Source organism: Mustela lutreola, chromosome 9 (assembly GCF_030435805.1).
Source record: "Mustela lutreola isolate mMusLut2 chromosome 9, mMusLut2.pri, whole genome shotgun sequence".
Taxonomy (NCBI): Eukaryota; Metazoa; Chordata; class Mammalia; order Carnivora; family Mustelidae; genus Mustela; species Mustela lutreola.
Genome location: NC_081298.1, coordinates 60082053 through 60105502, shown reverse-complemented (window position 1 = coordinate 60105502; position 23450 = coordinate 60082053). Strand labels below are relative to the sequence as shown.

The 23450-nt window shown below is 44.7% G+C and overlaps 1 protein-coding gene across 4 annotated transcripts in view; it reads right to left on the bottom strand.

Annotated features, from left to right (window-relative positions):
• The window catches only part of FHL2 (four and a half LIM domains 2), a 72271-nt gene extending 49297 nt beyond the window's left edge, over window positions 1–22974 (bottom strand). For 2 of the 4 annotated variants that reach the window (XM_059134320.1, XM_059134323.1), the window contains exon 1: window positions 22827–22930. The gene's annotated coding sequence lies outside the window, so the exon portion shown is untranslated. Of the gene's footprint in view, window positions 1–22826 lie in introns of all 4 variants that reach the window. The other 2 variants (XM_059134319.1, XM_059134322.1) reach the window with 2 other exon arrangements.
• Between the last annotated feature and the right edge of the window lie 476 nt (window positions 22975–23450).

The window sequence follows — 23450 nt, the reverse complement described above, 5'->3', positions numbered from 1 at the left end:
GGGCAGGGGAGGCTTCGTAGGTCAGCCTCTGAGCTAATGGGAAATTGCACAGTTTGTTCACGACTTGTTCAAGTCGTTGTGTTTGGACTAGCAAAAGTTACCATTTGAGCCATTACCCTAGAACGTCCGATTTATAATGTACAGTAGTTAGATGTTATAACTTAAACACCGATTGAGGCTCTTGGTCCCAGGAAGGGGAGGCTGAGGGGTGAGAGCAGAGTCCCCCAGGAGCTGCCTCTGGTCGGTAGTGGACTCCCCTGGTGGCCCGGAGCTGCCTGGGGAGCAGCTCACTCTTCGCTGGGAGCAGGTAAGAAAGCCAAAAGCCACAGCTCATCAGGCGCCTCAACACCCCCCACCCCACCCCCCACCATGTCTCTGCCAGGACAACAAGCCAACTCCTGCCTCATTCCGACCACAAGGGCTTGAGGCCAAGTTAACCAGAAGGAAGGGACATTCCAGAGGATGAGGAACGCCAGGATCCTTGGCCTGGTTACCAGGCTGGGGTGGGGACCCCCAGGCGAGGCTGGGAGCCGCATGTGCAGTCTGGGGGGCAGAGCCCAGAGATGAATGCTCTCGGCAGGGGGAAGTGGGAGGGCAGCATCAGAGTTTTGTCTCCCAAACAGAAGCTGCTTTTCCACTGGAAGGAGACCTGAGGGTTTTTTTTTTTAAGATTTTATTTATTTATTTATTTGACAGACAGAGATCACAAGTAGGCAGGGAGGCAGTCAGAGAGAGAGGAAGGGAAGCATGTTCCCTGCTGAGCAGAGAGCCCCATGCTGGGCTCGATCCCAGGACCCTGGGATCATGACCTGAGCTGAAGGCAGAGGCTTAACCCACTGAGCCACCCAGGGGCCCCCTGAGGGGTTTTAAACCCTGGCAACTCCTCGACCTTCTAGAAGCCCTGCCCGTCGACCTCCTCTCATGGTCCTGACAATAATGGACATGTGCGCTGATGAGGGAAATAACCCCAGATAGACCAGGGGCCACACACCCAGTGAGTGTAACTGGTGCGTCTGGTTCTTCAAAAGATGGTAGCCATTGGCTCGCAGATTTCTGAGGGCAATGCCTTTTGAAGTCTATTCCAACTGTGCATCTCTGGGGAACATGTCACCTATTAGGACACTGCTAGCTGGTGTTGGTGTCTAAGCCCAACATGCTAGATTGTCTTACTCAGACCAGAAGGATTTCTTGGCACAGGTAAGAAGAACGAGGTTTACGGTGTGTGTGTCTTTTTGTATGGGCCTGTGCTTCTGGTATACTGGTAAACTCTGGCAACCAGAGGGGTCCCCACAGGACGAGGGGAAGGCTGAAGCCCTCAGGAGAGGAGCAGTGAAGGGAGTCATTCAATGGGCTAGAAACCCACCGTGCTACACAGCCAAACACAGGAGGCATTCGTCACAGCTTCAAGCATTTAAAAAGTTAACACAATAGAAGCAAGCCTCGTTTTTTCAGGAAGCGGCACTTTGCAGAGGAAACCAACCTCAGGTAAGCTGTCGCGGTTAAGCAAAGGAAATTTTTATCCTCAGGTTCCCAAATTCCATTTCATCATTTATAAAACGTCCACCATTTTGGCCCCGAACCTGGGTCTTGTTGATGAAATCCTCATGAAATTGAAAGCGGGGTGTGTGTGGGGAGGTGGGAGGGTGGGGAACAGTCATATGAATGTCAATGGAAGAATTACAAGTGGACCCACATGAGCACAGGTTTGCATATTGCCATCATCCCTTTAGATGTTCAGACTCATTCATTCTCATTTTGCTCACTGCAACTGATCCTAAAATTAAGGCCAACTGCCTCCCTTTGTGTCCTAAACTGTAGACCAAATTAGAGGCCATCAGCATAATTTCCTAGTAGTGTCTTTGAGTGTCTTTGAGGTAAAGTCCTAAGATGTAACTTTTAGAAATAAAAACATTATAACTGTGGAAAGAGAATTATCAAAGACCAACACTGTCCCACTGAGAGCAACTTTTAAAGAAAACAAAGCGTAAGGTGCAACATCCTTTTTTTTTTTTTTTCCCCAATTCTTTCCAAGCACATCTTAATAGCCCCTATCTCTCCCTCATGGTTTTAGTAAGAGTCCTTTTTCCCAGCTCACCCAGAATTCCAGTCTTTGACATGGAGACTTTGTGAATGATCCTGGAATGTGGGACTATTCTGATATGGAAAACTCGTGATGTCCTTCTGCCTAAGAGAAATCAGATGGGGGGTGGGCACAAGGAAACTCCTGGGCAGGAAATTGTTTTTTGCTGAGTGAGTCACCCTCATGCTGCCAGCAGGATTCCAGCTCAGCCCCTCCTTTCCAAAGCTTAAAGTCCAGTGTGACCAAAAGGAAGGGAGCCAGCTAGGTCAAGATGAGATTCTAGTAAGATCTGGTCTGAGTTGAGGTATGGAAAGTGTATCTCAATTCTGGGTATATATCCAAGAATTAAAAGCCATGTCACAAAGGCATGTCTACGTGTATGTGTTTACAGCAGCATGGTTCACAGCAGTTAGAATGTGGAAGCAGCTGTGTGTCCGTCAATGGATGAATGGAGAAACAGGATCTGGTGTTTGCTGTATGCACACAATGGAATATTACTCAGCCTTAAAGGAGGAGACATTAAGGTTGAATATTACTCAGCCTTAAAGGAGGAGAAAGGAGGAAACATTCGATGACATGGAGGAACTTTGAAGACATTAAAGCTACATGAAAGAAGTCAGACAAATGCTGAATAATTTCACTTACATGAGGTTCTTAGAGTCATTCAATCCACAGACAAAATGAAAAAAAAAATTCTTGTTGTTGCCAGGGCTACAAGCAGATGGAAAAGAGACCAAGGAGTTATTGTTGAATGGGTATAGAGTTTCAGTTTTACAAGATGAAATGTCCAGGAGATCTGTAGCAATGTGAATACATTTAACACTTTGAACACTATGGAACTGTACACTTGGAAATGGTGAGGATAGTAAAAAAAAAAAAAAAAAGAGAAATTGTAGGTGTCGAAAGTGATGGGAACACAAGAAATGCCCTTAGATCTGTGATGATTAACTTCATGGGTCAAGTTGACTGGGCCACGGGGTCCTGGATAGTTGGTCAAACATTATTCTGGGCATTATTTTAAGGGTGTTTTTGGATGAGATTGACATGTGAGTCAGTAGGCTGAGTAAAGCAGATTGTCATCCCTAGTGGGGTGGATCCCATCTAATCAGTTGAAGGCCTACATAGACCAGAAAGGCTGACCCTTCTCAGAGTAAGAGAGAATTTTTTCTTCGGGGTTGTTGTTGTTGTTGTTTTTCCCCCCTGCTTTAGGACTCAGAATGAAACATCAGCTCTCCTAAGGGTCTAGTTTGCCTACTCACCCTACAAATCTTGGGACTTCTTGGCCTCCATAATCTGGTTCAGTTTCTCTGGACAACACTGCCTGGTTCAGGGTCTTAGGAAGTCTTCCTGGAAGAGGTCTCAATAGACCTGAGCTTTGACAGAAACCTCAGTAGTATAGCACAGATGGGACACAGAGGCCCCTGTGACATGTCGAGGTGTATGTCAAGGATTGGGACAAATTTTGACGTTACTGGAGTCAGTGGTGAGGCTGAGAGGACGTGAGGCCAGCCCATGGAGAGACTTATGAGCTATGCTGAGGAAGTTTACCCTATAGACCTACACTTCCCACCCAGGTCTGCAGACCGAGGTGTGTAAGAGGTACTTCCCACAAGACACACAAGCAAACATTCAAGTCAAGGTCAGATAAGACTAGTAATTCCCTGGCCGAACAAGCGAATGGGTTTCTTTACTGCAGGACTTTTCAGAGGCTTTAATGAGCTGGTGTGCAGCATGAATCTTCAGGAGACCATGCTGTATTTTAACACAGACACCCTCCTCTTGTCTGATTCTGTTACTTACTAGGATGGTGAAGTAAGCCAGTTTCCAGCGAGGGCTGCTAAGAGATTAAAAGTCACTGAAAGGGTTTAAGTGGGAGACTGACCTGGCCAGTTCTTTGATTTTGATAGATAAATTTTGTTGAAGTCTATAAATCTGCCACTGGCTCATTTAGGTGGCATAAGGTGATGGTGTCAGTGTTCTGCCTAGACCATGCTGGGTCCCTCTGGATCCCTTTTACTGTTTCTGTGTGGACTACCCTTGGACTACTGGGCCCTTTACTCCTTTTCCCAGTGTGTCCTTGGCAACAACCGTATGGTGTGGGAATGGGAAAGCCCAGGTCCCTTCCTCCAGTTGGGTCAAACCCAACCCAAGGCAGAATCTGTACTCAAGAGTGCCTCTGTGGGGCCAGGCTGAGGCTGGCACCGACCTGAAAACTTGTCCTTCTCTACTTTCTTCCTCTTCCCTGTCCCATTTCCCCACTTCTTCCCAGACTCTGCTCCTAGGAAACCCAACCGAGGACCACAGGCTGCTGTGCTAGTCTTGTTAGAAGAAGGCAGGGTGGTAGTAGTAGGAAGTAGGAAGGTAGTAGTAGGAAGTAGTAGGAAGTAGAGGAGATCGTCTCAGGTAGTAGGAATGGGGAGACAGTCTCAGTTTCAAAGAATATTTTAAAGATGTCAAAGCAGCAGAAATTGATATAGATGATTAGCGACAGAAGATGAGCCCAAGATGATTTCAGCCTCCTGACATAGCTACCATCATCTCCAGGAAAATAGAAAAAGTCAAATTTGATGAATTCTGTTTTGACCTACTAAAACTGAGGCTCTCTGGGGGCAGCCATATAAAGAGCTTTTTAAAAATGTGTATGGACACAAGATTCAAGGAGGAAGGTGAGAACTGTAGATATGGACATAAGAATCATCAGCCAAAAGGTCATTGTGAACAAACAATCCACAAGCAAAGTAGAATGAGTATGTCACCCAAGAGGGTTTGTGGATTGTGGGGAGTAGGTTAAAAATCAAGTTCCTGTAGCCTTTCAGGTTTAAGGGGTAGGACGAAGAGGAAGTCTGTAAAGACTGAGAAAGGTTCTCAGGGAGGTGGGGGGCGGGCAGGGAGAAGGTAGGTATGTTGAGCGCGGAAGTATTTTAGGAGGAAGGCCAACAGCATTGAATTAGCTAGGGACTGCTGAGGATCCGCTTGACAAGGCGATATGGAGGCTGTTGGTGGCTTTGGAAATCCATTTTCACGGAGTGACAAGAAAGCCAAGTTTTAGTAGAGTCAATGGCCTTTGAGAATGTGGAGATGCCAGTGTTAAAAAGTCTGATGGGACTAAAGGAAACAACATAGGTGGGTTTCACAGGCGAGAAAACTGAGGCCCAGGGGCTAACTAATGTGCCCAAAGTCGGACGCATTGGTGTGGCCGGCATTCAGATCAGGAACATATTTGACTGAGGTCCTGCCTGTCCTCTGGCTTTCATCTCGCTCCCTCCTGAGCACATCATTTCATACTTAGCAGTATTTTTAAAAAATATTTTATTTATTTATTTGACAGACAGAGATCACAAGTAGGCAGAGAAGCAGGCAGAGAGAGAGAGAAGCAGGCTCCCCGCTGAGCAGAGAGCCCAATGCAGGGCTCGATCCCAGGACCCTGGGATCATGACCTGAGCTGAAGGCAGAGGCTTTAACCCACTGAGCCACCCAGGTGCCCCTGAGTCTCTCCTTTTAAACTAGCACAAGAAACAAACTTTCAAAGGTGAAAGGCAAAACCTCTCCATTGTGCCCTTTCTCTCTAGGTTCTCCCTCTGCTTCACCCTTTGACAAAAATGGACAGAAATTTTCCAAGATCAAGAAGCATAAAATCTGTTTTTTTTTTAAACCTTGTCAGAAGAAGGAAACTTTCCACTCTTTCTAAAAAATTTCCACTTGCTTTTTTTTTTCAAAGATTTTATTTATTTATTTGACAGACAGAGATCACAAGTAGGCAGAGAGACAGGCAGCAAGAGAGGAGGAACCAGGCTCCCTGCCGAGCAGAGAGCCCAATTCAGGGCTCGATCCCAGGACCCTGAAATCACCCAAGCCGAAGGCAGAGGTTTTAACCCATTGAGCCACCCAGGCGCCCCAAAATTTCCACTTGCTTTTTAAAGAAAAAAAGAGGGATGCCTGGGTGGCTCAGTTGGTTAAGTGGCTGCCTTCGGCTCAGGTCATGATCCCAGCGTCCTGGGATCGAGTCCCACAGCGGGCTCCTTGCTTGGCGGGGAGCCTGCTTCTCCCTCTGCCTCTGCCTGCCACTCTGTCTGCCTGTGCTTGCTCTCGCTTCTCTCTCTATGACAAATAAATAAATTTAAAAAAAAATTTAAAGAAAAAAAGAACACCCAGTCTCCCTAGAAATACTCTAGCAGTTAACAACTGAGCTAAATGCTGCAGACCATAACTTCCTAAGTGCCCTGTAGCCTCCAGCTTTTAATTTTCTATGATACAACGGTAGTTCAAGGGATGTCATATTACATATATTAAACCTGAAGGCTACACTGGTATATATTTATTGTACACAAAGCCAAATGCAAAAATATTTTTAAATTCTATTTATTTAAACTAGAAAAAAAAACCCAAAGCAATTTATAGATTTCTTTTACTCCCCACCTCTGACAAGCTCCGGTATATTCTCTGTGTCTATAAGCTTAGTAGATAGATAGATAGATAGATAGATAGATAGATTTAGATATATGTAAAATATATAAATAAAATAATAGATAAAAATAAAAATAAATATACAACATAATAAATATATATATTTAGATTCCACATATAAGAGAGATCATATGATATTTTTTCTTCTCTGTTTGATTTACTTCACTTAGTAAAATGCCCTGAAGGTCCATCCATGCTGTTGCAAATGGCAAAGCTTCCATCTTCCCTATGGCTGAATAATATTTTGTTGTGCATACAGACCATAGTTTTTTATCCATCCATCCATCAGTGGACACTTTAGGTTGTTTCTGTATCTTGACTATTGTAAATAATCTTGCAATAAGCATGGGTGTGCATCTATGTTTTTGAATTAGTGTTTCTGTTTGCTTCAGATAAATACCCAGAGGTAGAATTACTAGACCGTAGGGTCGCTCTATTTTGAATTCTTTGAGGAACCTCCATACTGTTTCGCACAGTGGCTGCACCAGTCTGCATTCCCACCATCCGTGCACAAAGGTTCCTTTTTCTCCACATCCTCACCAGCAGTTATGCTTTATCTTTTTTATAGTATCCGTTCTCACAGGGGTGAGGTGATAACTCACCGGAGGTTTGATTTGTGTCTTCCCGATGATAATTGATGGTGAACATCTTCTCACATGTAAAGACTCAATTTTGACCCTGGGTGGGAGCAAACACCTTTCAAGTCTGCGAGGTTGTCCTGTGGGTACAGTGTTTGCTTTGAACCAGCTTTCAATATGTGCTACTTCCTCACCATTGGCCAAAATGCATAGATTTCAGGGTAAGAATAAGAGTGGCCCATCTCACGATTAGACCTAATGTCTGAAGGGTGCCGAATAAATCACTCAAAATATACCACCTTTGCATAAGGATTATTTTAAGCCAAAGGCACTTGGAAAAGAGCAGGTCCAAAAAGAATGCTCAGATCTGTTTTCTTCCTGAAAGAAGGAGATACACCCCCTTGACGGAAACTACCTAATTTCTTCCAATGGAAAATAAGCCCTAGAGACCCCTGGGTTCAACACACCAGCAAAAACCAAGAGAACAATAGGACCTGGTGATCAGGTAGGTCAGAGCTGCAGTTATCAAGAGAATTGGGTCCATAAAACCAGACCCTGTTATCTGTTCATTGTAGTTAGGCTGATGCATGGAGCACATTGAGCTGCACACTTGGCTGAAACTTAGTGTCTCAGGGTTCTAGAGATTGGAAGCCCAGGACCAAAGTGCTGGCAGGGTAGGGTCCTTCTGAGAGTTCCAAAGGAGAATCCGTCTCTTGCCTCTCCCCTGCCTTCTGGTGCTTTGCTGGTAATCTTTGGTGTTCTATGCTTTGTAGACACATTGCCTTAATTTCTGTCTTCGTGCTCACATGGCATTCTGTGTGTATGTGTTTGTGTGTCCAAATATGCCTTTTTGAAAAAAAATAGAGACACCAGTTTTATTGAGTTAGGGCCTCCCCCTAATTTATCTAATCATATCTGCAACAAAGGTATCTCCAAACAAGGTCACATTGAAGGTACAGGGATCGGAACTTGGACAATGAATTCTGGAGGGACATAAATCATCGGTGACACCTCTACCAATAATAGGAGCAAATTGCTCATACCTAATAGTAACATAAGGAAGAATCGGAGGGACCCGGGCAGAAAGCAGGATGGCTGAGGAGGAGCTAGAGGGGCAGAGTTTGGGATAAAAGAGGAAGGCGTATCTCTCCCAGAGCTCCTGAGACCCAGGTGCGGAGCCCAAGAATGGAGCTCTTGGGGTGGTGCAGAGCTAGTGGTGGCCACACTCATGGGACAGTTGTAGATTCTGGTTGTAACAATCCACATGGTGTGGGTTCCACTGATCAACAAGGCTCTCAAGTGAGAATCCATGTAGTCTCCCTGTCCCAGAGTTAGCTAGCTTGTTAGCAGCTTGGAAAAATGGCCAGCTTCACATGGAGTGCCTCGGACAGGTTCCTCATAAATTTGATTTGGTGCTGGTGACCTGGGGCTTTTTGGTGGTGGTCTGCTCTCCTTGAGGTTACAGGCGGGGGCTTAAGAAGGAGGAGGCCAGCGTGCCTGGTCATTGGATGGGGGCTATTGGGTGAGAAGGGTCACAGCAACTTCAAAGAAAGCCAGTACATCTGAGCAGCAGGCAAGTGTATCCATGCCTCATTATGTGGATATGGTACTTTTTTTTTTTTTTTTAAGATTTTATATATTTATTTGAGAGAGAGAAAGAGAGCACAGAAGGAAAGTGAGAGGGAGAAGCAGACTCCCCAGTGAACAGGGAGCCCGACGTGGGACTTGAACCCAGGACCCTCGGATCATGACCTGAGCTTAACCAACTGAGCCACCCAGGCACTCTGGATATGATGCATCTCTACCGTGCAGAAGGCTCAGCTCTGTGCTGTCCTCATAAACCAGAGTCCCTGCCACAAGGACTTAAACGTGCTAAGATCTAATTTTCCAGATTCGTTTCTTTGATTTAATGGAAAATACATGTCTGTTTCCTCACCACACTATTTTTATATTTGGACCAGAGTTAGGTACTCCATCTTCTTGTTACCATCGGCTTGCTGCTTCTCCTAGAGCCCTATTGCTGAGTGCGTGCTAGCCGGAAGACCTGTCCCACTGCGGAACAACAGTGCTGTTCCTCCCAGCACGAGAGCAATGTCCCTAGCTCCAGGTCAGCCCAGCAGTGAGCCAGGCCCAGCAGGATAGAAAAGGAGGGGCGATAGCAAGAAATGGCTGTCTCGGCTTAAAGTCGCGTTGGTATGCTCACGTGTATGACTTGCTTGCTTCCTTCCTTGAGCTTTTTCAGACCTCCATGTCGCTGGCAAGAATAACACGGAGTCCTCTGAACTATAGCTAATTCCTGGCTTTCCCCAGGTTGTTGGCCAGAGGGGTGTAGAGATGAATGGTATGTATGGCCACGTGCTCGGGGATTGCTGGGGCCCAGTGCAGATGGAGCACAGGTGCTTCTAAATAACATAAAGCTACCAAGAGAGTAAAACTGATATGGGAACAATGGATCACATACAAGGACAAGCACGATTTTTTTTAAAATTTATAGTTTCCTCATGGTTTGATTTACTTCTTTTTTTATTATAGGATTGTAACTCTAGACTAGATATGAATCTAGAAACTGAACCACAAGCCACTTAAAAACATCAGGATTAGTAAAATAAGTTTTTCTGATGATTATTTTTTTGTTCTGACAGATTGACTTATCTTTGACAACCTAATGGCCCAGATGAAAGAAATCTCAATGAAGTGAAATACAGATTGCAGTGTGATATTGATACCAAATGACATCTTTAGGTTGCTGTTTGTGTCCTCTTTGCTTGATGGACTGATTGATGGGTTGAGAAAACAATTGTCTAGATCTGTCACCAGGGCCAAATACTAAAACCATTGCAAAAGGACTCTTCTTCATTCTGATTTTTCTCACTCAATAGACGCCATGCTTCCCAGACAACTAGGAAACCAGAATAAAGGTTTCAGTCGAGAGTGTTGGGTCACTGATCTTTTTCTCTTTCTTCTTGACTTTTCCTGCTGCTTGGATGACCTGGGAAGCCCACGGAGTCCTGCTGTAGGCTGACACAAGTTGGGGAGAAGGTGAGGTTTTGCCCTGGGCCAGACCCAAGCCCGGGACTGCCCCCCCCCCTTCTCTCTCTGATCTCTGCCTGGGGAAGGATTCTTCTGTATTCTACCACAGCATGGAGGTAGCCGGTGGTACCCAGATGTTGAGAAGGGCCAACGGAGCAACACAGCTCCAGCGAAAGGCCAGGGTCAGCTTCTGAGTGATTGGAAATGGTAGCCTAACTTTCAGTTATTTAGATGCCATTTGGAGATTTCCAGAGCAATTTTCATAACCTCTCACAATAGCTTTTTTCCAGTATAATTATCTGTGGGTTAGAGGAATAGAGATTGTGGTACAAAGAGGAAATCCTTGCTGCGGAGCTCAGATGAATCCACCCCATTCTGTAGCAGGAAGACTGGTTATCTGACGTCCTGTCCCTCCGTCTGCTCCCTCCTGGGCAGTAAAATGGCCACACCATTTTATGCTTCGCACTGCCTTTTTATAACAGATGCATGGTGTTCTGGACTCTTGGAAACAGACATTCTCCAGTCCCGTAAGGAAGAGGGAACAGAAAACATTTCAAGGCAACATGTTTTCTGTCTTGGCCACTTAACATCATCCTCAGTCTCGCCCCAAAAAGTCAGTATTCACATTGATGTATGAAAGCAACTGCATCTAGATTACCTTAACCAAGAGACAGAGTCCCATAATTCAAGTCAAAAGTAACCAAAAACAGAATGAAAAACATATGGCAGAGAATGGAAATAGCACATCTATTAAAATACCTTCGCAATCTGCTTTATCTCTCCTTCCAGACATCCTGCCTAGAGTGGTTTCCTTCTTCTCTGCATCAACATCCCCTCTTCCCCCTTTCTTTAGGCAGCAGTCATGAAAAGCAGCCTTTGATGTGGGGCTAACCACTCACCCACCCCCCAGCTCTTCCGCCAAATTACAGGACTAGGCTGGAAGCCCAGGGCCTGCTGCAGAGACCCTGAAACAAGGCAGAAGGGGCCAGGTCCTCAGGCTGTGATTTGTCTTACATATTCTGTGGTAGGGAAGGGAGGTGGATTTGACCACACTACACGAACAATCTGCACTTCCTCACTTAGACACAGATGTGGGGGGTCGTGGAGCCCAGTGCAGGGCTCAATCTCATGACCCTGAGATCATGACCTGAGCCGAAATCAAGATTCAGATGCTTAACCTACTGAGCCACCCAGGAGCCCCTCATTTTTCTTTTATTTCACAAGGACTCACAGTATTAGTACAACTGATCTGGTAGGTAACCATTTCATTGGTTCTAGCATAAGAGATTATGTAGCGATCTGCAGAGAAAGAAGGACGTCTGAGAGGCTGGTAGGAGGAAAGGAGGTACCCTGGGCACTGCGAGGGTTTAAGAGAAAGGAAATTCTGCAAATATGGTTTACAGCAGTGACTCTCTAAGGCTTTGATAGCAACCCACACTAGGAAGTGCATTTGTAAGTCCTAACCACAAATGACAAAGTGTGCCATGAAATAATTCTTATCCTCATGATGTGAGGTGATTCTTTCTCTTTTGCTTTTTTCTTTCTTTTTAATTCTCGTCAACATTATGTCATTGTTAGGAATATGCAGGTCTCAATCCATTACAAAGGTATCATGGCTCACTATGAAATTATGAAATGGACCCTCATTTGGACAACTTGCATTTAGCGCACACTCAAGCAAGGGAGAATTTCTTGTGAACTCACGGTTCTCATATGAACTTGGGGAGTGACAACAGAGAAGACAGGCACCCATTTTAGGAAAATGTCACAAAGGGAAATCAAGCTCCAAGGTCGGGTCTGGGGCTCTCAAATGCTCATCATCTCTGGAGGAAAGAAGCACCTGTGACTGGGGTGCCTGGGTGGCTCAGTCATTAAGCATCTGCCTTCGGCTCAGGTCAAGATCCAGGGTCTTGGGATCTGATCTCCACCGGTGTGGGGAGTCCCTGCTCAGCAAGGAGCCTGCTTCTCCCTCTCTCACTCTCACTGCTTGTGTGCCCTCTCTCTCTGTGTCTCTCTCTTTAAAAAAATAAGAAAAGAAAAAACACATATGACTTTAACTCAGTGGCCTGTATCTAGGCTACATCCTAGTACCTTATAAGAAATCCCACTTTGGAGTTTCTTATCTTCCCGGTGAAAGGAATAAAAATGTCTGAGGTTTCAGGAAGCTTCTCCACATTGAATAATCCCTCTACAGGGTTATCTTTCCAGCTAAGGCAGCTCCCACAGGGACCTCGGTGCATGTAACTGAAGCCTGGGGTTCAGAGGCTGGATCTCTATTAGAGCTGCTGACCTGGTGTGCTCAGTAAAAGCAACTCTCTTTCCCTTTCAGGTGGCCCAGTTTGGACCATAATTTCTACAGTCAGCCCAAGATGGATGATGATGATGATGATGATGATTATGATTATGTCACAAAACCCTAGAGTCTATGTGTTTATTCACCACTGATTTCTAACTTGTGATGTATACTTTAAGTGTATTTAAAGTGTCAGAATAATGCAAATGGGTACCTGCTTCTAAAGTTCAAGGTCACGGTGGTCATGACCTGTCATGTGGAAGTGTACCTGCGGCATTCTCCTCAGTTCTGCCCACCTGAAGGCCCTGAGCCCTTCCTACCATCACAGCCCCTGAGCCGGCCTCAAGGGAAGGAGGGAATATGCGGTATATTTTAGGGACAGCCCTGTGCCCCCCGAGGTGAGTTCAACAACCATAGATTTGGGAGTCTTGCTGAGCTGTGGCTACCTCATCTTCCCCAAACTGCCATCAGTTCCCAACATCTAGTCTCCTCCTACAATGCTGCTGCTTCTTTTACCCACAGAAGGCTTCCACCTCGCATCCTTGCCTCCCCAGTGGAGTAGGGCTGTGTCCTGAACTGTCTCATTTTCGGGGTCATGGAACTGCTTGCCAGCTACCTCCAGACCCTGAGAGGTGGAAACTATCAGAGGCCACCAGCCCTACTTGGGGGTCTGCCCATGATTTCCTTGTGTGGCTGACGCGTGGTCTTACCAGCCCTGTCTCTTTGCCTCCTGGTGCTCTGCTGCTTGCTGACATTTCCATAGTCCTTGTTGTTGAGACCTGGGCCACCTCCCTTCCTGTCCTAGGTCATCTGTGTCATGGGTGGGGTGTGCCTCCCTGGAGCATGCTGAACTCGGTCCCCCTGGCTGGCCCAGCACCTGTGGGGTGTCAATAGGCTCTTCTTCACCTGCCCTCTGACTGTGGGGCATCCTGGCTCCAGGTTTACCCTGAACTGCCTGGGCCCCTCATCTCCATGGGTTGGGTTCAGCCTGTCTTCATGCAAGGCTTTCATTTCCACTTGGCAACCTACTTTTATCAAATGTCTGTGGTTTCTTGAAAGTCAATAATATGCTTGAGGACAAGGTGAGACTGATTATTTTTAAGAGAAAATGACTAGAGTGAAGTCTTTGGCATCCTACATCTCAGGGAAGCGGGGCAGCAGGAGGCGAACCTTCCTGTTTCATGTCCTATACAAAACCCAAATCTGGGCCCCAATCTTCCCATTTTCCCTTCATTACAGCAAAGGAAAAAGTTTTGATAAATACTAAAGACCTTGCTACGTACTGCATTAGGGTGATGGTCAAGAAATCAGCTGGGATTCAGATCCCAGGTCTGCTGCTTTGTAACTGGTACATGGAATCACGGCTTCCTGAACCTGTTCACACCCTAATGTCCAGAATATATGAAGGGATTTCACAGATATGATTAAGTTAAGGGTTTTGAGATGGGGACATTATCCCAGCTTATCCAAGTGAGCCCAGTGTAATCATAAGAGTCCTTATAAGGGGAAGAGGAAGCAGGAGAGTCAGACTCAAAGAGAGATTGAAGATGTTACATCGTTGGCTTTGAAGGTGGAGAGAAGGGCCATGAACAGGTGGATATAGGCGGCCTCCAGAAGCTAGAAGAGGTAAAGGAACAGATTTCTCCCCTCGGATCTCCAGAAGGAGCACACAGCCCTGCAGAAACCCAGATTTTAGCCTAGTGAGACCCACATCAGACTCCCAACCTCCAGAACCATGAGATCATAAATTTGCATTGCTTTCAGACAATAAACTTAGGGTAATTTGTTACATCAGCAAGAAGAAACATACACGTCAACTTTCATCTGAATTTCAATTTGTTTTCTCCTCTGTAAACTGCCCACACCACGTGGTTGTTGTGAAGACAGGACAACATGAAGCAAGTCAGATGCAGTGTCTGCTCTCCCGCACATGGTATGTGCTCAATTAATGGTTACTGTTACTATTATTATTGCCTTGTTCAATCCTTACAAGTACTTTAAGAAGTTATTGGGCCCATTTTACAGACGGGGTTTCAGAAGTTGCAATCTTGCCTGAGTTCCTTGCAAGGGGCAGAGTTATAAGCCAAGCAAAGTTAGCCTGACTCCCCAGCACCTGCCCTCCTCCCTTAACAAAATGCAGGTGTACTGAGAGTTTTTGCAAGGACATACAAGCTGTGGACCCGGAGAACTAGACTTAACCCCTACCATGAACGCTTGACGATGGCTAATGGCATGAATTACAGTGAAAGCGTTTCTTTTTCTTTTCTTTTTTTTTTTTTTAAGATTTTATTTATTCATTTGATAGAGAGAGAGATCACACATAGGCAGTCAGGCAGGCAGAGAGAGAGGAAGAAGCAGGCCCTCCGTGGAGCAGAGAGCCCGATGCGGGGCTCGATCCCAGGACCCTGGGATCATGACCTGAGCCGAAGGCAGAGGCCCTAACCCACTGAGCCACCCAGGCGCCCCAGTGAAAGCGTTTCTAAGCATCCAAATGAAATACATAAAATGGGGCTATGGAGACTCCATCCTTTAACACACACTTATGAAGCACCTACTGTATACCACCTACTGTTACAGATGATGGGGCTACCTCAGTGAACAAAACAGAGCCTCTGCTTTCAATGAAGCTCATGTGGTATTAGGGGAGAGACAAACACCAATATCCATGGCCCTTTGTGGGTGTGTATATGTGTGAGATGATAAGGGTTTTGCAATGAACGTAAATCAGGGGCGCCTGGGTAGCTCAGTCTGTTAAGCATCTGACTTTAGGCTTAGGTCATGATCTCAGGGCCCTGGGATCAAGCCCTGTATGGAGCCCTGGGTCAGGCTCCTCAATCGGCAGGGAGTCTGCTCCTCCCTCTACCTCTGGCCCTCCCCGACTCCTCCTTTCTCTCAAATACATAAAAATGCATTAAAAAGACTTTTTTTAAAAAAAGAAAAAAAAGTAAATCAGGGCAACAAGCTAGAGAGTATAAATTTTAGATGGGCTGTTCAGGGGTGGCACTGGAATTGGTGGGAAGGAGGTGTGTGATTTTCTGGGAGGAGCACCTGATCCATTGGTGGCATCAGCAAGTGCAAAAGCCCTGGGGTGGGGCAGCTGCTTGGCACAGTTGTGGAAAGGCAGGGTAACTGGAGCATCCTCCATGGGGGCAAGGAAGGCAGGAGATGAGGTCAGATTTCAGGGCTCGGCTCATGCCAGGCTCTATAGGTTAAGTATTTTGATTTGGGAAGCCACCAGAGGGTTTTGGGTAGGCAAGGGATATGGCCTAATTTAAGTTAAAAAAAAGATAAATTTTAAAAAGAGGCTCGTGGTCCAAGTGAGCTCATGCTGGCCTCGGGAGCTGCCTGAGCTGCTCCTGCCGGAGGCTGGCGGAGGTTTGCAGACGTTTCCCAGGAAACAGTGAAGTGCCGCATTCGAAAGTAGAAACAGCTCAGGGCGGGCTGCCAGGATCCTGCCTGAGCTCATTCACAGCCAGACTGGAGGTTCGCTACTGCGACTTGTTTATAATGGTGTCTGAAGGGTTTATCAATACTTCTATCCGAATTCGATTCTTTAACTGATGTTGAACACACCACTGTGAATTTTCAAATCTTCTGGCTTGTTGAGAATTCTCTTTTATTGAGAAGATGCTCAGTCTGCCCTCCTTGCTGCCCTCTGAGTTCTCCATCTGAGCGTATTTTAGACATGACATTGTGAACATCTCTTCCCTCACCTGGAGGATGGCCCATCCTGGTTAATTTGAGCAACACACATTAGCAAAACTGTTCATTGGATTTTTATATTTTCAACTTGCAGGAGTAGAGAGAGGGGTGCCTTAAAGGAGTCTGTCTCAGGCACTTTGAAAAATCTCTGGGCTTTCTTGACATTGCTTGCATATCACTCTTTTTTTCACAGGACCTAACTGGAGAGTCTCGTTGACCTCTGTTGATTTACGGATTGGAAGGGCATAATAACTGGTTTGTTATTCAGTGCAAATAAAGTCAGGATTGTAAAGTAAGGAGAAGGTTCTCTCCTCACCCACTTTTTGTTCACAAATTATATTTAAAGTGAGCAGAATTGTTGTTGTTTCCCAATAAATTAACCATGAGATTCTGAAGAAGGAACCTCATGTCTAGAATTCATTTAGCATCTCCAAACCTCTTTCCCTTCCCTCAACACACACACCAGACACTTACACACACGTGCTCTCATCACCCACATACCACGCAGACTGTGGTGAATAAGAACTTCCAAATCAAAGAATTTACTCCTTAAGGATATATTATCATCAAATATTAGTGTTTATTGCCCAATGAAAATCCCATTTAAAGAGACATTATTTGAATCATGAGTTATGCCCTTGTGCTGTGTATCAAGGATGAAAAAGGACTATTAAACTTGTTTCCAAGCCAATATCACAGAAGGGAAAAGTACTAGCCAACAAGGAAAACTTCTGGCTCCCTTCCTATGTATCTTAACACTTCTTACTCCTGAATTAAACACTGCAATTTAGTCCAGCAAATATTTATTAGGTACCTGCTGTGTGCAAGGCACCGTGTTAGCCTTCAGGGTCTGACTAAGGAGATCAACACCTTTCCCATGTTCTTGTGCAGGTGCTGGAAATAAAGGAAGAATTTTAAAGAGAAAAATAATGGGTAAGTGGAAAGCCTTCACTCATTTTATTTTAAAGATTTTATTGATTTTCGCGCACGCGAGAGAGCTAGCTCTAGTAGGAAGGGAGAGGTGCAGAGGGAGAAGCAGGCTCCCCGATGCAGGGCTCGATCCCAGGACCCCAGGATTATGACCTGAGCTAAAGGCAGATGCTTAACCTACTGAGCCACCCAGCCTCCCCTCCCTCACTCATCTTTAAGATGAGTTTCTTTCTCTATAGCGGGGACTTTTCTAGCAATCTCGGGTGGGATTCCTGTCAGTCCTGGCTCTGTACTGCCTGGGTTCCGATCCCAGATTCCCCACCTGTTGGTTCTGAGCACTTTACTTCTCAGCACCTGGCTGTCCTCACCTCTAAGCCACAAACCAGAAGCACTCCTCCCGCAGCTGCTCCCCGGATCACATGGGTGGTACTCACAACAAGCCAACATAAAGCAAGCCCCCAACATCAGCTCCTAGCACCCCTCTAGCCCAGAGCTTCATTCTGTTTTAAGGCTGGAATTGAAATTAGTCCCAATTCAGATTCTTGGCAGAGAGGTTTGTATTTCTTTTTTTACTTTCGGGAGCCAGTATACCTCTTCCTCATTTTCTCTTAAAGATTTTATTTATTTATTTGACAGAGAGCGTGAGAGGTCACAAGCACAGGTGTAGTGGCAGGCAGAAGGAGAGGGAGAAGCAGCCTCCCCTGCTGAGCAGGGAGCCCCATTTGGGGCTCAATCCCAGAACTAGGAGATGGTGACCTGGGCTGAAGGCAGACACTTAATCTGCTGAGCCACCCAGGCACCCCAGGACACATCTTCATTTCCTCTTACAAAATTCGGGTTTATAGAAATATTCAAAGAAAACATAAAGAAGCATTGTCCTTAAATCATTACTGTGACGTCTCATTGCCCAACACACATGTTTAGCTCATCAGGGACCATAGGACACACCCTTCAGTCTGAGGGTGAATCCCATTTATTTCCATCTCCTTATCGGTGTCTACTTTCATAATTCCTTACTTCCTTTGGCTCCATACACTTGTCAGTACAAACTTTTCCCCCATATATCTTTCCTATAGGAACACCTCCCACCATTCCCACAGGGTGCGTGCCTGCCATTCAGACCACACTACTCTGTCCATTGCCTATGGCCTGATGACTGCTCTTTTGTTATTCTAATGCCAACTAGAGAGTCTCCATAGCCAGACCCCTTTAAGCTTGGTTGAACTTTTTGCCTTGCGTAGCAGTGTTCTAAGCCAGTTTCCTTCCCTGAAAATAGGGATAATGCCTGTAGGGTGGCTGGGGATATTATTTGAACTAATACTAGTTCCCAGAAAGAGTGTTCATTCAATAGATTGTAGCTATTGTTTTTTATAAAGCTACCCTCTGGTTGTTTATTTATAGTTTTTATAATCAGCAGCAAAAATTACAGTGCTTTATTTTGCATGGAATTTTGCAATTAAAAAAAAAAGCCCACGATTAGTCTCTGTGTAGGAATTTAGCAAACTATTTTATTTTATTTTTTTAATTTTTTTTTAAGATTTTATTTATTTATTTGACAGACAGAGATCACAAGCAGGCAGAGAGGCAGGCAGAGAGAGAGGAAGGGAAGCAGGCTCCCTGCCGAGCAGAGAGCCCGATGCGGGGCTCGATCTCAGGACCCTGGGATCATGACCCGAGCCGAAGGCAGAGGCTTTAACCCACTGAGCCACCCAGGCGCCCCTAGCAAACTATTTTAAATGTAGGGAAAATATTGGGGCACCTGGGTGGCTCAGTAGGTTAAAGCCTCTGCCTTTGGCTCAGGTCATGATCCCAGGGTCCTGGGATCGAGCCCCACATCGGGCTCTCTGCTCAGCGGGGAGCCTGCTTCCTCCTCTCTCTCTCTCTGCCTGCCTCTCTGCCTTCTTGTGATCTCTGTCAAATAAATAAATTTTTAAAAAATTGAAAAATATTTATAAAATGTAGGGAAAATATAAAATTACAAGTAATCTTATCCCACAGAAACAACAACTTTGTATATTTTGGTGTATTTTTTCAATACATATGTATACATGTATATTACACAGTGAAGATCCTATATTATAAATATAGCTTTGTGTTTAAAAATTAAAAATTCTTTGCAACCTTTATTTCCAATGATTATACGTATTTCAAACAATGGCTGTATCACAATTTTTTAACCACCCTGTACTCGAGCAGTTTTACTGTTTCTCATTTTAATTAGACACATATGTTGTCATATACCCCTTCGTGCCTTCCTATTAGCCAGTTTGTCTTACTACAAGGGATATGAATTAGAGAGAAATAGAATAATCAACATCACGGATTTTCCTCTTTTGTGTTCATGCTAAACCATGAACTAACATTTTGAAATTTGCCTAGATTTATCAGCCATAACGGAGCCCAGGCCGAAAGCACTCTGGTGCCTTTTGCTTAAGGTTAAAATAGATTACCGCCCCCCTCACCTCCCTCCTCAGATACCCCTACTCATTCATGCTGATTAGACGGTCCCGGGCAAGGAAAGAAGGCTCATTTCCCAAAAACCAAAATGAAATTCTTGCACTTTCCCCTTAAAATCTAGTTATACATGCCTTCTTGGTAAAGCACATGGAGTATATTTTATGAGTCGTTGGCTTGGTATGGTTTCAGTGTAACTTTTCAGTATTACTTTTTAACTGTAACCAAACTCTTCTGTTAGAATGAATTGTTATTCCTCTTCTCTCTGTTTAAAATTTATCTTTTAAATTCAACAAAGTCCGGAATTACAAACATGTACTCAGAGTTAAAATTGATTTTTGCAAGCTTACACTTAAGATAATTAATGATATTTATGAAATACAGCTGTCAAATATCAAATTGTTCAGGACTTATGTTAGTTCCTTTTTATTTTTCATCCTTGTTTTGGTGTATTGGAGACTAAATGATAAAAGGCTGATGAATCAGTGATAATGAAAAAAATCAGTAAAATAAGTTTGTGGGGGTCATGTAGGTCAAGGCACAAAACGGTCATGTAATTTTTACTATGCAACAGATCCCATTAATAGTGTAGAAGTTAGCAGATTGTACTTTAAAACTAGTTATATTCTGATTAAAAATTGCTTATCTAAAGCTCAGTTTATGTTTTTTAACATCCCATCAGTGTTATTCCCAACTATTATGGGTCTTTTAGTATTCTGGCTAAATGAAAGAAGTTACAATGTCATATAAAGATAACTAATTTTCAAAGAATTAACATTTGAATAAGAAGTAGATTATTACCAAATAAACTGATTATATATATATATATATATATATATATATATATATTCTTTCTTAATTATAATTTGTAGTTCCCCATGTAATTTGCTTTTGGATTCATCTTAAAACACAGCAATCTGGGCAATATAATGAGAATTTTTTGCCCACCCTTGTAAAGTGAGTATTAAATTAATGGTTTGTCTTAAAATCAAGGACCTCTTAGAATCAAGAAATGGTTAAACAATAAATGTAGTAAGACTACACATAATTTTGCATTTTCTTCTCTCTGTTGGTCTGTATTTTCTATGGTGAGCATGTACTTGTACAGTAAGAAAAAATAAAATATAAACATTATGAATATAATTTCAACCTTCTTGAATGGTGTTAAAAACAAGACAACAGGGCCCAAATGGAGTCACTTACACTAAACTCTGTGTCAGCATACAGACCTGACTTCATTATAATTCTGGTCTTTTCCAGAAATGGAATTTTGAACCAGTCAGCTAGGAATCACCTGATCAGCGTTAGGTCATCTGCCTGAGAGACTCCTGCCATTCTCTAAAGGAAAGTGACCTTGCAATAACCAGTCCACTTTTTTGTCTGGTGTAACTTCCTTGTTCTTGTCCCGTTCTCTCTATGAAAGTTTTCCATTTTGCACAGCACCTCAGAGCTCCTTTCTGCTGCTGGATGAAATGCTGCCCAATTCATGAATCATTGACTAGAATCAGTAATATCTTCCCTATTTACTCAGTTGAATTTTGGTTTTGTTGACAGTGGGGAGAGGATGATTTATTTATTTATTTATTTATTTAAAGATTTTATTTATCTGTCAGAGAAAGAGAGAGAGCACAAGCAGGGGGAGAAGGAGAAGGAGAAGGAGAAGCAGGCTCCGCACTGAGCAGAGAGCCTGACATAGGGCTTAATCCCAGGACCCCTGGGATCATGACCTGAGCTGGAGGCAGACGCCTAACTGACTGAGCCACCCTGTGCTCTGGGAGAGGACAATTTAAACTCAGTTTCATGGCCACCTATTTTAAATATGAAATATTTTAGATACCAGTAGATAGTGTGTTAAGAGTTATGAGATTACAGAGAGAACTATGACATGGTCTAGCCTCAGGGATCTGGAACCAATGGAGAGCTCTGGAAGCCCTAAATGGGGTGATGAACTCTAATAGTGCAAAATAGAGATTGAAGGAGCAGTCAGGGAATCTTTTAGGAGAGATGATGCAACTCTTCGTGGAAGTTATACATTGAAATATTTTCTTAATATTAGACAAGACAAGACAAACATCATCATGTGAGTTGAGGAGTGGGCTCCTTCATTAAAAACAAAAACGCCGGGTGCCTGGGGGGCTCAGTGGTTAAGCCTCTGCCTTCAGCTCGGGTCATAACCTCAGAGTCCTGGGACCAAACCCCTCATTGGGCTCTCTGCTCAGCAGGGAGCCTGCCCCCTCTTCTCCTCTGCCTGCCTCTCTGCCTGCTTGTGATCTCTCTCTGTGTCAAATAAAAAAAAAATAAAAAAATTTTTAAAAACTCCTGTAAGATTGGGTCGGGCTCAAAATGTAATATATTTGGTGATAGCACAGGTTATGAACCTAGCAATAAAACAAAATTCAAATAACATTCCTCAAGAAACAAACAGAATAAGAACAAACCTATAAGAACAAGTACGTGATAAAACGACATCAATCAAACCAATAACGCAGGTGTTGATACTATCTTTTGACCTCAGAATTATATATATATAATATATATATATATTTATTAGATTGGACCTGATATGGTGCCTTGCAGAGAGTAGGTCTAGAGGATGTTCTTATGAATGATACCTATTATCATAACACGTCATCCTATCGGAATTAATGGTATTACGCAATTGGCCCTACAATTACTCAGTCCTGTGCCTTTGCTCATATCCTGCTCTAGAAATTAGTAAACTATTAATGCATTTCCTTTAAACACACAACATCTATCCGTCCTTTTGAACCATGAGCCGGAACGAGTCATCTTGTAGAAACATACTTTCCCAGCACAAGCAGACCCGCCAGTAATTTGTCTTCTTACCCCCAGGTCAGCCAGAAATTCTGTCAGGGAGCAAAAGCTCCCAAGCACTGTGGTTTCCCACCTTCCAATGTTCTTTTCATAATTTTTTTCCTCCTAAAAACAAAGCTTTCTGGGGTTCACAACTCAGTGTCATTGCTGATTCGCACTCAGAGAGGGTCAGGTGAACAAAGCGTACTCTCCAGGTGCTTCCTATTCCCGGAGGCACCTGTTGTAGCATTGCAGAGGGCAGGTTCTATCACCACCCGCCCCCCACCCCCCACCCGGAAGCCATGGGGCAGGAACTGACTGCAGCAGGAGCCCCCTGCCTGGGCCACCTGGGTCTGTGCTTGGGGTCTGCAAGTCCACAGTGCCAGAGAGCTCCCTCCCAGGGTACAAAGGCTGACAGCTGGCCTCGAAGCCCATGCAGATGCAGGGAAGGAAGGTTGGCCAGAGAAAGGAGGAAGCTTACCTGTCCTGTCTTCTGCCCTCCAGCCGGACCAAAGAGGACAGCGGCAGTGCAGGGCCAAGCACTCTGTGTATGCAGCTGCTGGCCAGCTGCTGCCTCTTGTCAGCAGGGCTATAAATAAGGTGCTGTCCAGAGCTCTGGAGATAAGAACCCAGCCCCTTGCTCCCGAGAGCCTTTTAAGGTATCCAAATTAAAGGAGCCTCGGCCCCCACATGGGTAGGGGCTGCCAGCTCCCCATGTGGCCTGCCTGCCTCAAGGACATCGCAGGCCTCACACATATTCCAGCTATCCCAAACAGCAGGGGAAGGGGAAAACCACAGCGCTGGGAAGGGATCTCACTTGATCACACAAGTGGCAGAGCCTCTGGGCGGGCTGCCCATGGCTTCACTGCAGGGAGCCCCTCAGATTAGGAGGCTGGCACTGAGGCACAGAAAGGGGAGGAACCTTCCCCCAGGCCCACACAGGGCCTCTGTGGTGTGGTGTGCATTTTCAAAACAGCCTCTTGGAAGGAGCACGCTGACCTACCCAGGCTTCAGGGCATTTGTTTGGGTGAAAAAGATACCAGGGAAGATTCTAAGGGATTGGCTGCATGCTGGACATCAGGGAAGCTGGGAGTGGAATGGACTT